Raw genomic sequence first — 14,042 nt, forward strand, 5'->3', positions numbered from 1 at the left:
CCCATGCCCATATTGGGCATCCAAAACTTCTCTGAGTGTTGTGGGTTTCAGGGCTTTCTAACTGCAGCTGCTGAGTATTTCCATGTCGTGTCTCAGCCCTGGGCCGAACCATTTCAGAAAGTTGAGCAGAACTGTTTCAGCCTGTCTTGTGAATGAAATTGGAGGAAAAATGCAACCATCTCTTCAGATGATAAGCAACTCTTAACACATCTGCGGGCTGGACCCAGGATGCAGGCTTGTGGGTGCTTTCTCTCAGAACCATCAGAAACTGGACGCAAAGGTCATTTTGGCATTGAACTGTGTCCAACGGACCACTTGTAGCATGGAGGAGTTGAGCTAGTATCTCAAGTCATCAAGTCATGCCGAGGCTTGGTACCTGTCAGTAAAAGCCTCAAACAGTGGCGTGTGTGCACAGTGAAGCTTCCTATCTCTGTGTGTTTTTGTCAAAAGCAGCTGGTTACAATATGACTGTATCCACATGGTTTCCATCTATTGATTTCTCTGCAAAGATCCAAAGCATTACTCCAACAACCAGCTCAGCAGTTCAGCTCCATGTTTACTTCAACACTTGTTTGAGATATGGGAAAGACACTGAGACTTACTGCCTGGCCTTGATTCAGTTTGAGAATCCTGTTGATAGTGATGGACCAAACTGGACTCTCCACATTTCTCTATTGCACACTGACAGACTGGGAGCATATTGTTGAGGCTAAAATTCGTGGCTGGTTTGCTGCTGGCAGAAATCACAGGTTTCAAAGAGCTGGGGAGAGAATGGATAAAAAGAATACACCATGAAAGTGTTTGTTCACTTGCTTATAGGCTTGTGTTAAACATGAACCTCACCTTATCCACCTTTACTGTCTACAGCCTTGGGAGCCCACAGAAGCTGTATTACTTTAACAGCAGCAGCATACAGCAACATACAGCATACAGCAATACACAGCAACAGCCCTGTGGTGTTCACAAACCCGTGAAGATTCCTGTCCTTCCCTCCTGCAGGAGACACCTTTAGATCAGTAGGACAGTATCTACTGTAGTGAAATACTGAAACTTTTTCAGTGCTGTTTCTTACTGCCAGGGCTGCTTTATTGGTATGTACCTGAAGCCAGACATGGCCTGGAGTATGCTTCAGTGGTCTAGCTGTGATGGCGCTTTATTGCAGAATCACGGTAGTTATACAGTGTCTTATGATGCCTCATGCCTCCTCCTCAGCCCCACCACAAATATTTGGCCCTTCCAGGTAGCACAGGTCATGGTTATTAACGTAGGATAATATTAGTACACATGTATGGTCACTGGCAGTTTAAGTTAATGAACTTGACAGTGAACTGTAGCAGCTGTGGTAGTGGCATATCCCATGCTGCGAACTGCCATGGGGTTCATGATTCCTGGCAAAAAGTCTGGCTGAGGGGCTGATGCAATAATGCTTGAAACTGCCCCAGAAAGATTACTTCTATCTACCAGAGTCCTAGCTGGATCTTGCAGCCACTGATGAGAAAACATACACTATTAAAAATTACCTAACAGTGGAATTTGACTCAATAGCAACTGTGATTCAGTCATGCTTTGGCAACTGAAATGGTACAAATGGTATCTACTTTAAGCATAGCTTTTTTTAAAATGATCATGTCAGAATGTACTTGTATGTATGATCCGGTACAAGTACATCTAAAAGATTATTTAATGGACAAATACCAATGGGCCAACCAACCACCACCATTTTAATTAATGGTAATTAATGAATCAAATACACTTGTCTCAAACAGAGTTGACATTATACTCAAGTTATCTACAGTTCCCCAAACCACAACACACTGAATCACAGGATCACTGAAAGGCCTAGCTAGATTGGAAAGGATCTCTGAATTCCCGGTCATCTGCTCCAACCTTCCCCAAAAGCAGGGCCCTAGACTAGGCTGGACTTTGACTGGCTGGGGTGCAGCGCTGCTGAAACAGTTTGGGGGGGCCTGGAGGCCTGCAAGCTGGGCAGCAATCCCCTTTACAGCCATGAAGGCAAACTATGTCCCATCTCGCATAAGCAAGAGCACAGGAAACAGATCAAGGGATGCCATGATTCCGCTGTGCTTGGCACTTGTTGGTCCACACCTGGAGGACTGAGCCCAGCTGTGATCTTCCGCAGCTCGAGAGAGACAATCAAAAACGGGAGAGGGTCCTGTGGAGGGCCACAGAGATAGTTAAATGTGGAGAATCCGCTATACAAAGCAAGACTGAAGGAACTGGGTCGGTTCAGCCTGGAGAAGAGAAGGCTCTACCCGATCTGATCATGGATTTCCAGCACTGAAAAGGTGGTTATGGAGAAGGTGGAAGCACCTCAAGGATGACCTCTGACAGGACAAGAAGCAGCAGCCACAAGTTGCTCCAGGGTCAGCTGGCAATGTGCACACCTCCCTTCCTCTGCCCCTCAGCCTGTCAGGGTGCAAGTCCGCAACAAAACCCCAAGATAACGAAGCAAAATCGGTATACGTGCAGGAAATTCTTAATGCTGTGAGGTGCCTTCCTTGGGAGTAATTAACTACCACCAGCGCAGGTGAGGGGGCTTGTGTGGATCCTTACAAGCAGGGACAACTCCGTACGGCCGCAGTAGTGGCAATGCCAATGCCGGCGGTCGGAAAGCCGCGGGCCGGGACACTTACACTTGCTTTTTAACAAGTTTCCCGACAGCGCCGTTGCAGAGGAGGCCCTCGGGCGCCCGCGGCGGAGCTCCACCCCGCCCGGCCCGCCTCCGCGGTCCCCCCGGCCCGGCCGGGCACCGCTCCCCCCTGGCCGAGTGCCCGCGGCCCCGCCAGAGCGGAGCGTCGGGGAGGGGACGGGACGGGACGGGAGGCGGCCCGCCCGCCCCTCGGCCCGGCCCTCCTCCGGCCCGCCCCGCCCGCCGCCGCCCCGCCACCGCCCAGCCGCCAGGCGTCTCCCCGGGGCTGGGCACCGCTGCGGGTACGGGAGGAGCCGCCGCTGCGCTCCCCGGCCCAGCGCTGGGGGAGCGGGCGGTGCCCGCGGAGCTGGGCCATGAGGTGAGCGGGGGCGGCAGGTGAGCGGGGGCGGCGTGCGGGGCCGGGCCGGGCCGGGCCGGGCCGGGGGAGCTCCGCCGCGGTGCCGGGCCGCTCGGGGGAGCGGGGGACGCGCTCCGGGCCGGCCGGCGGGCGGCGGCGCTGAGGGGCGGGGGCCGGGGCGGGCGGGCAGCAGCGCCGAGTACCGGGGCTGGCGGGGCGGGCCGCCCGCCGCCGCTGCAGGAAAGCGAATTGCGCCACATGTGTCCGCCTTCAGGAGGAGACTTTTTATTTACTTATGTATTTACTTATTTTCCCTTCTCCCCCTCAACCTTTCCCAAGCCCTAGCCGCTGCGCAGGCTCTCCCGCTTCTCCGTCCCCTGAGCCTCGCCCCAGAACGGGGTAACGCACCCGGGCCCGCTCCAGCCCCTCATCCCTCCGGGAACAGAAAGGCCTCAGGACCGGGGACGGGGGGGGGGCACATCTCTTCGTCGTCCTTTCGTGCCTCTCCTCACCCCACGGCACTTGCGGGGCGTTAGGGCAGAGCGTGGGGCAGCGGGCGGATTCGGCAGCGGCACCCCTCCGGCCCAGGGGAACTGGGGTCCTGGTCCGGCAGGTTTGCTCCCGTGTGAGGAACCGTCCGTGGGCCCAAACGTGCACCCGCCGCTCGCAAATGGGTCTTGACGCCTGCCTCAAAACCTCGGCCGACAGAAGCGGCCGCGGCGGGTTTGCATCGGTTTTTCATCCCCCTTCGGTGGGGTGACAACCTGCTGCAGTCGAGTCTTGAGCTGTCATTGACTCCTACGGGAGACATGACTTTCTTTTTTTCTGTGGGGAACAGGGATTTGCCACATTGTATGATTTACTTTTTCTTAAAGTGCACAACTCTCAGATTTCAACTTTCTGTTGTTTTTTATTTCCCTGTTAAAAGTCTGCGCCCCACAGCCAAATGACAGTTCATTTTTCTAGAAAGGTGAATTCGGGACAGACAAACCCTTCTCTGAGGTCTGTTGCTTTCCCTGTGTGACTTGAGCATGACAAGTATGTTCCTCCTTACAAAGGAGGGCCAATAAGGCTAACTGCTTCTGTAGAGGATACTTAAAGTAGTTGATGAAGAGCATGAAGTAGTAGCTGTCTTTAAAATGTGAGTTTAAATATACTCTTCTCTCCTCAGCTGATACTTTCAATTTATAAAGGAGTGTATAAGACAAAATCCAAGCTATGTTTTGGGGTATATTATATGTCTACATACGTATTCATGTGTGGCCACTTTGTCCAGCGTATAGGATTATTCATATCTCTTTGATGATGAGGGTCTTCATGAATAAATACAAATGGTACATGCATTCTTTTTCCAAGAAGCGGTAGAAGATGTGCTTGGCATTATTGCCAAAAGGTTAGCAAATCCGGCTCTGACAGAATGAGGAAAGAAGTGGTTCCCAATCTGAACACTTGCATCTCTCGGTATTGCAGTTGTAAAATTAACATCAGCATGTGTGACCTCATTCTTGGTTGTCCCAGTGCTTAGCAGAAAATCTGGCTGTTTGTGCCGCTGCATGTGATTACATATCTCAAAGTGTCAAGCAGTCCTGTCCTGACTTGGCAACTTCTCCTGCGCAACAGGAGTGTCTCTCTTGTGAGGTCTGCAGTACTCCACTGACCCCACACGTGCAGCACCTCTGTTGTGCTCTGACCCTTCCCTGAGGAGAAATAAAGATGCTGTCATTGGGAATTCGCCTTCACTGGTCCTTCAGGTCCCTGCTGTTGGTTTGGAGTAGTGCGTGGAGCACTGCTCCGCCTCTGTGCACGGGGAGCGGTCACGCAGTACAACACGAAATGAAGCTGTGCTGGGCAGGTGGTTCTGGGTGGAAACCAGATAGTTCTGCTAATCAGAAGTATGGATACAGTGACGGGATCAGTGACAAATTGTGTGATTATTATTTGATGTTGTGTGTGTTTGCTGCTGCGGTGCCACTATATGTGCAGTGTATTTTCCACCATTAGCATGCACTTCCTTGCCCTGCATTGTAAATCAAAGCAGTCAAAATCTCATTTGCAAACCTAATGGGAGCCGCTATAGATCCTGGAGTAGTATAACTGCGTAATAGGCTGATTGCCACCGCGTTTTGAACTGTTGAGTGCTCTCAAGGTGTATGTCTGACATTTAAACAGGACCTGATCTTTCTGATCAGGCAGATGCTACAAACTGAAAATAGGATTATTTGTGTAGGAAGTAGAAGATGGGATGAGTGGGAATAAAAGCTAGAAATAAGATCAGAAGGCCTGTACCAGTTTCTCTGGACCTGCGCTTCGCAGTGAGAACAGTAGCTGGAGGTTTGGAGAGTTCAATAGAAGAAAGCACATTAAACACATAAATATTTATTTCTTAAAGGCAGAAGGGGCTATTAGATCATGTAGTTAGTTCTCCAGGTTTAACCAGGTTGAAGCCTTAGACTGACATCTTCAAGTTGATTTAAAATTTCTGTTTTCAAGATAAAAATGAAGAGTTAAATCTGTAGTGCATTGCTTGTAGGTAGACTATCTTTTAACGTGAGCACTTGTTTTGCATTCGTTCGGCAGACATGTAAGCCAGCAGGTCACAGATTCATGCTCTCTAGCTAAAGAAAATAACTTCTGTTTCCTTTCAATTCTGTAATCCGCTCTGCAGTGAGAATCCCTTGGTGTAAAGCTCTGTGAGCACAGACATTTCTTCTCTCCCTGCCTGCTCTTCTGCCAGGACTCGGTGGAAAGGAAACAGCGTAAGATAATTTCCCCCCAACTATTGAGACACAGTTATTCTACAGTGTGTTGCAGGAGCTGGACCTGAGCTGCTCTCCCTTTCCCTCCAGCTCCTAACTTCTTGGCTGATGATTAAAAACTGAAAACATCAGCCACCACCCCACCCATAAGTGAATACACACACTGTACTTAAGGCAGTCTGTGCTGGTGTTTGGTATAAGTTTTCATGTGTTTGAGCATGCGACATTACACCTAACTTTATGAACCTAAATAGTCCTCTTCAGTAAGAGCAATCTGGCTCACAAGATGTTTGCAGAACCAGAGCATATTTAAAGTATGCATTGCCAACTAGTTCCCTACTGGCTCCACTGAGTTTTTATTTTAAGATGTTCCTGCTTTCAAAGATAAGCATGAAGCAAACGAGACTGCTCTAAACACCAAGAGAACAGCAGTCACACACTTGTACTTAAGCATGTGCGACCATACAACTAGCCACATCATTTAATTGTCACTAAACCCAGAAGAAACTGTTTGTTCTTTTCTTGCATGTGTGGAAAGAAGTAGGAAATATCTTTAAATGATGCCAAGGATGCTGCTATTTTGTGATAACTAGCAGGAAATAGCAAGAGTTAGGACAGAAAGAAGGTCAGTCTACTTGAATTCTGTATGGGAAAAACTTGAAAGTTGATAATAAAATCTAATTCCACACACATCCCAAGGATAATCAAATAAATACTTAGCAAAAAAGGAAAGCTAGAAGCAGACTTATCTCTTTCTTCCATGCATTCGTCTGAATATGGGCTATTTGGAATTTGCTGTGAAAGAGCGTTTCGGGTTCCATATGTCTCTGACATGATCTAGACGCAACCGTTCTTTCCGGTGGTCTTTGTCCATGTGCTTCTCGTATTTCCTCTTTTTTCTTGCTTTTTCTGCCTATTACTGATTTGTCCTCTGTAAAATCGCATGAGTTGCAGTGCTAAATCAGGATCCAGGATGCCTTTGTAAACTAATTCTGTCTTGCAGAACAGAGTAGATCTGCTTTTATCTTTCTCCTTCCTGCACCTAGAGCACTATTTTAGGAGAAGCTACTTCACAAACAGCTTGAGATAGCAAAATTTAGGCTTTCCAGATAGCATTAACTACTCATAATTCCAAGCTGGAATGATGATACAATAGGGATTGTATCATAAGGCATGGATTTATAGTTCTGATGAGTTGGAGAGATAGCTTGATCATGCTGATTACCTCCCAGTGTTTTCTCCCATTCAAAGGACATCCCTGAACACACTGACACAGTATATTCTCTTGCTTAAACCCCTGAAAAACTGCAGTGGGAATAAAATGCAGAAAAGCGTGCATTTCTGGTCCTTGTGGTGCGTTGTAGAAGGGTTTAAACCTTGATTGTTGTAATTTTTTTTTCTCTGGAGAGCCTCAAGTTTCAAGTATAGAAAGATTTGGCTCTTTGAGTTGCTAATAAATCCTTGAAGATATTAGACAAATATAAATTAAAACTCCAGTTCTTGTCTGTATCAGTGAAGAGCCTGAAAAGGTAGCTGTGCAGAACTACTGTGTGCATTTCATCTTGTTATTAACTTAGGTGCTGCTATTGGAGTGCAAAAGAAGATGTAGGGAGTCTCACAGGAGTATCACATGGCCTGCTGTGAGTGGCACCTAGTCCTGACTCTCCCACAAATAATTGCTGGGGAAGAAGGCTTTCCAGCTCTGTCTGACCCACAGGGGTCAGAGAGTAAGTGCCGATGCTCATCCCAGCCCAGCTGCTGGGAGCCAGTCCTCTGTGTAATGTGGATGGATTCCATGTCCCAGTTGTTTTCTCCTCCATTTCTTCCTCCTCCCTTGCTCTGGGGGAGGTGGGAATGGATCTGTCCTAGGAGGATGCTTCTTCATTGCCTGTTTTATGTGTGTCTTAGGGAAGAGTAGGGGAGTTGTCCCTTTTGTGTATTGAGATACAATAGGACAGCGGTCATTTCCTGAATGTCTGGAGTGATAGTATTCTTTTTGGCTTCCATGGGGCAGTGGGGCTCCTGACAGAAAAACTTGTGCATGTGGTTAAGGTAGTTCAACTGGTGGCTGCCCAGAACTGCATGTGGCACTTAGAGCTGTTTCAGGGCTAAATGTCAACTCTCTCTGCTGAGGGGTGTTGCAGATGACCTGCACAACCCAGACACACTATGTGGAATGGCTCACCACCTTCACTGCACAGATGGCACCATGCTTTTTCTTCACAGTGGTACTATCTGTGTTAGGGAAAGTTGTGTGTTGCCAGTTTGGGAGCTCTAGTCACTCCAGAAGGGCAAGATTAAACCACAGATTAATAAATCTGTTGTGTTCATCCTGTTGGGAGGCCCTGTCCCCCTGTCAACCTTCTGATGCCATTGCCTCTCAAACAATCATCTGAAGAACTGTAGCAAGAAATGCATTTGCAGCAAATGCAGAATAGCAGCTGGTAGAATGCATAGGGTGGTGCCACTGGTGTGGTCGACTGTGTGCATTGGGCATACAAGTCACGGGCATGGTGGAGGTAGGCTAAAGAGTCCTGTAGTATAGTCACACAGAGACAGAGAGTGCACAGACAGCCACTGTGCTCCCGTGCAGTCCATCTGATACCTAGAGCAGACAAAGACAGGGCACAGCATTTGCCCCAAGCCTTGTACCGTGGCACAGGTAACAAAATCTGTGTAGGTGTGCTTTGCTTTTCTTCAGGGCATGTAATAGTATTGCACATAGGAAAATACTAGAGTAGCAATATCTAACCTGGGCTAGCATATACAATAGCAAGCAAATGTAACGCAGTGAGCAATATTATACTTTGCTCCTGCACTGCGACTCTTGCTTCCAGGTTCCTGTTGCTATGAATGGTGTTGAGGGAATCTTGAGGATAAGCAAGGATATCTTTTGCAAGAGTGTCATGTATATCTTTCAGAGAGGCAACAGCAGAAGTCCCATGTGCTTTTTTGGCCATAAACTGTCACTGGAATTTTGTTGTTTTACTTCAGCTAGAACGTTATTTCCATCACCGCAGCTGTATAATGTGATCAACAGCATTGGTTTGAAGTAACATTAGAATCAATACAGCTTTTCTAAAGATTACAAATAAAAGTTCTGCAAGGCTGAGCAATAAACAAGTGATTTATAAAGCATTAACATTCTCTTGCCCCGTGCCCTGCAGACTGATGTCCAAAGAAGACACCAAGTATCTAATCATTATATTGTCCTGCAATAATAAACAATGGAAGGACCAGTGAAGCAGATGTTAAAGACATAGCTAAGCTAGTTTAAAGTTTGTTTTGTCCCTAGAGGGGTGGATATTCCTTCTTTGTCAGATGGAATTACCTCCAGAGTCATCACCACAGATGCAGAGTGCAGAGAACTGAGGGGAGTATGAAAGGAAGGGAAGCAGCGATACTGAGCAAAGATCTGGAAAGAGACGGTAAGCGAAAGTCAAAGGAAAGATAATGAAATACTGGAAAGTATTAGCTGAAGGGAAGAAGTTACCAAAAACATAACTGAAGTGGGACTGAAGAAACAAAAGAGAAACTGTTAGATGGAAGAACAGTGCAAAAAACCCAGAGATTTGTTTTGTCAGCATAAGAAGTTCTATTTTACTTCAATTTTCATTTAGTCTTAGCAACCAGCTTAACCTGTGCAGAGGGGCAACCTTTTTAATGTTCTAGAAAGCAAAAAGACTGTACATATGTGGCCCAGGATGCTTTCTGGCTTCTGATTTTTTTTCTTGTATCTTGGTGGGAGTCATGGCTCACTTGCATCATTGAGTTAGTAAAAGGCATTAAACCCTTTTTAAGTGAATAAGACAAGCTAAGAAGAAATAATGTAACTCTTTTCTGCTTCAACTGCACTTAGATACCTCACAGCACCCATATTAATTGAACAAGTGACTTAATACCTCTCACAGTGAAATAGCAGCAGATGATTTGCCTGCTGAAATAAGGTGATTTACCTGTTGAAACACTACCTTTTTGTATTCTCAGGGCTCATCTGAGAGAAGACCAGGGCTGCTGGCCAGAATTAATTCAAATGCACTAGGATAAAACCACTCCTCCCTCTTTTGGTGGAAGAGAAATTTGAAAATTAGCACATGATGTATCCTGAGGGGATGAATCATTTGCTTCTTGTAGACCTGGCAGCCAAATAGCCCTTCCTCATTCCGATGGTGCCAAGCACTGGGAAGAGATCACTTAGTGGTTGGTTCTGAGTGGTAGGTGCCAATGAAAGTAAGAAAAAACGTGTCAGGTGAGGATTTCTACGGCTTGCGGGAAGGCTGATATATCCCAAGTATAGGAAGGAAGACGAAACCAACAATTTAAGTGAAATTTAACACAACCTGTAGCATTGATTCATCACAAAGCCAGTGAAACTGATGTATTTCCGCAAAATGTTTTGGTTTCAGTTAACTCAGTGTATTCAGAAAGAAATAAGTTTTACTGGAAATATTGACTTGTTCATTACTTGCTTTTACAAACCTAACATTCCTTTCCCCGCAAAACAAGCAAATAAGCAGGCAAAGCAAGCACATGTTTACTATAAAAGCTGTAATCTTGAAATTTTGTAATTCTGAAAAGTATTCTCTGCTTTCCCTTCCGTGAACCCATTGCTGGGGGGTGTTTGTGAAAAGTTTCTTACCGCTGTGGGGAGACTCACGATGTCCTGGTTTGGACACCTGTTGCTTTAAATTTTTACTTTTGCTTAGAACAAAAAGTTGCAGAGGCATTTTGGGTCTCCTGGAGGTTGCAGATGGATTGTAATGATATTCCTGTCACTGGTTGGGCCCGGCAAGGCTTCTGGACCTTATTACTTCTCGCATAACAGCTGCCAGTGACAAGAATAATTTTCACGCTTGGAAATCATCTTTACTTGACCTGTGCACATTTACATGCTGTTCTTCTCTCTAAAATGTTCTTAGTGTGAGTGATAGATGGAATCATCTCCCTTTTTAATGCATGAATTTGCTATACAGATCTTTCACTGAGTCTGCTAAGGTATGTGGAAGTTTTTGGTTAATAAAAGTGTATCCTAGTTTTCAAGTATTTATTTAATAAAATTAAGACATGCTGCCCTGACCAAAACAGAGCGATTGACAAGGAAAAAAACAGAACAAGGATAAAAGGGAGAGTAAATCGGTTTTCACACTTTATCTGATTCTAAAAGAAAAGATAAGTCTGTAAGTGATTTTTTTTTCCTGTAAGTTGTTTTTATAGTTTCAGTGATTTGTCAATGTTGAAGCCTGAACCTCAGAACACTTCAGTCTTTGCAGGCCTCAGCACCCATACAGGCAAATATTTACAAATCTCTGGATCCCTAGCAGAGATTAAATACTCTGTTACAGAGTGTAACAGAGTTGCAGAGTGTATAAGAGGATGTTAGAGGTCATCAAAGTGACCGTTGAGAACGGGTTGTGGGTCTCTGTCCTTTAAAAAAACATGTTGTCAGATTTTTGCTAAGTTTTTTGTACCGCTTTTATCAACATTAAAAATATAAACATTTTAAAACAGGACATTACAAAAATGAATGTGGACTTTTTAAACTAATAGAAAACAGAGTATGAAAATGAGGTTAATTATTTTGTACCCAAATCAGTAAAGCGGTTCACAAACCAGTTGAAGACAATGTAGACTGACTGTCTTTTTTGATCTGTACAAATACTAGCAGGATATATTACTTTAAAACTTTTTTCATGTCAAATTCACTCATTTTTTAGACGATATACATCTCTGAATTGTCTTTATGGTCAGTGATTTGCACTGATTACTTTATTAATCATATAATTTAGAAAAAACGATAATCAGGTTATAATTTTAAAACTTAAATTCCAACCTGATAGCAAAAGTTGCCACGCATCGACTTAGGTGCTAAGGTTGCTATCATACTTCTAATAATATATTTGGGTCCCAGAATCTTAAATTGCATTAAATTGTAATTTTAATTTCATTTATTTTGACAAGGGTGTTCTTCAAAAGTTGAATCCATGGGGCTTACAGGACAGCTTAAAACAGCATCTTTGTGGAAAGTGTGACCTGTGCCTTCAGTTTGTCCCAGCAGAGCACTGGCTCTTCAATCATACTGATTCTCCCAATGCAAATCTAGTTAGCAAGTCATCAGTGACCATTTATTAGAAATCTGTTGGGTTTTTGTTAACATTGTAGTAGATGTTGGAGAGTAGATGTTATGGTGCAACAAGTAAAATACACTTCAGTAGTTTGTTGACTGAAACCATCTAAGTATTAGATAGTGAACACTTAGGTAACCCGAAGTTCTCCTACTTGCAGACCTCACATCCCATATGAACATCTGACAGAATATGTTCATGTAGGTTTTATAAATTGCTAAAATGACCTTGTGGTAACTTGGGGTGCAAATGTCAAACATCTGAGTTGTTTGGGGTTATTTTTCATTAGCTCACTGACCCATACTGAATGGGTGTTTCAAATGTCAAAGTTGGAGTTGAAGAGGTCATGCAACGGGGTGAAGAAATAAGGACAAATGACCTCTTGGTGAACTTTCAATGAAAGGTTAGAGATCACACGATTTTTCCTGCATTATTGTAACAAGTTTTGCTATATCAGGATAACTTTTAAATGAAGAAATGTTGTTCCTTGCCCCTGTTGCTAGAGCCCTTGGAGAAGTTAAACAGATTCCAAGACTGCCCCTGAAGAAATGGCATACAGGCAAGTAAGTGATTGTAATAAAAATGCCAAACTGCTGAAATACTAGGTATATTTTATATCTGCCTGTACTTAGGCAGGCATTAATCCATGGTGCACCAAATTTCAGGTGCCTAATTTAGTACTGATACAGAAGTTAGGGTCACTTATTTTTAAGTGTTTTTTTTTCATTCTGTGGAGGTAGTGGCTGAACTGTTCCTTTATCGGTCTCTACAGGGCTCTTCAGCGCTGGCCTTGTTATTCTGGTTTCGTAATTCCTTTCGCATTCTCCTATGCTGAAAAAAAGAAGCTTGCGTAGACAAGAGCCAGTCTCCTCTAATGTATTCAAGTTTCAGTTTTGCTGCAGAAAAGGGTAGAACTACGTTACTGTGCAGGATGAAATTTTAAACAAGCACAAACGCCGTGACTGTAATGCCACATCTTTGGCTTCTTGTTTAAATAATGTGCAAGAAACAGCACAGAATCCCAAGAAGGTTTGTATACCATGCAATTACCGAGAAGGCTTCCAGTCCAGACCTTGGAAAGGCAGGAGTCTAATTATAACTCTGTGTTACAAGCTGTCAGTATGGGAGAGCAAGAGGTTCAACTGATCTTTAGTTGACAGTGGGCAGCAACTTTTTATCTCTCCTTTATCTGAGAAACAGGTTACAGTGCTGAGTATGAATGGCGATTCATTGTGTTGAATCTGCATCTATATCAACATTTATTCAACAATAGTCTATGAGCCACAATTTTTTGAATCACATGGCTTCGTAATCAAAGGAAAAATTAAGGAAACAGCGAAGTAATATTTGTGAACGTGCATAGCTTTCATTAATCAGGCATATATGCAGTATTTGGAGGATTTGTATATTTTTAGAGTTGTGCACCGTAGGCATTCTAAGCACTACTGTGAAAATAAAACCACTAACACTAACATACCCTTTAACAAAAGGCAATAAGAAATCACTTCTCAGGTTACAGTTTAATTCCAACAGAATTAGTCCCTGATGGTTTAATGTAACGGCTCTCGTTCAGTAAATTAGTTTTAATAATTGCCCCTTGCATCTGTACCGTATGAAGTGGTAGATCGCATTTTTCATGCAGTATCCCACCCCAGCCCATCCATGTGTGCCAATGGGAGTGAAAGGACATGGGTGGTTTTGTTGCTGAGTTTGCTGTTGGCAAATCCAGCTGCTGTTGGCAGGAAATCTGAGTGTACAGGTTGCAGCAAACAAATTGAGGAATGTGACAGGCAGCTGTTATCCAGTACAAGGCCTGTGGCATTTAATTGAACAAATCAGCTACTGTTGTCTCTCTACCTTGAGTATTAAGTTCTTAGTGAAAACTCTTTGCTTATGCTTTAGTTTGAGTTTTGAGGATGTATTAACATTATCGTTGCTTCCTTCAGGCAGCTCAAGCCATTCTCTAAACCTGAGGCCTTTAGGAGTAGACAGAGGAAAGAAAGCATTTGTAGTAGCCAAGATGCTGTTAACAAATAGTGGGGCATATTATGGAAGAGCGTTAATAATGCTCGTCATTAATAGTACATAAATTATGTATTAGACATTCAGCTTTTATGAAGTAGCTAAAGAGACAAAGCTGCTAAACCTGTTGAAAT

General features: G+C 44.4%; 1 protein-coding gene across 2 annotated transcripts in view; it reads left to right on the forward strand.

The window, feature by feature from the left end:
• Positions 1–2,797: 2,797 nt before the first annotated feature.
• Positions 2,798–14,042, forward strand: part of PLAGL1 (PLAG1 like zinc finger 1) — a 51,362-nt gene continuing 40,117 nt past the window's right edge. Inside the window, exon 1 of one of the 2 annotated variants that reach the window (XM_064447123.1) lies at positions 2,798–3,046. The gene's annotated coding sequence lies outside the window, so the exon portion shown is untranslated. The remainder of the gene's footprint in view (positions 3,047–14,042) is intronic. The other variant, XM_064447122.1, reaches the window with a different exon arrangement.

This window comes from Phalacrocorax carbo, chromosome 3, assembly GCF_963921805.1.
Source record: "Phalacrocorax carbo chromosome 3, bPhaCar2.1, whole genome shotgun sequence".
In the NCBI taxonomy this organism is placed as follows: Eukaryota; Metazoa; Chordata; class Aves; order Suliformes; family Phalacrocoracidae; genus Phalacrocorax; species Phalacrocorax carbo.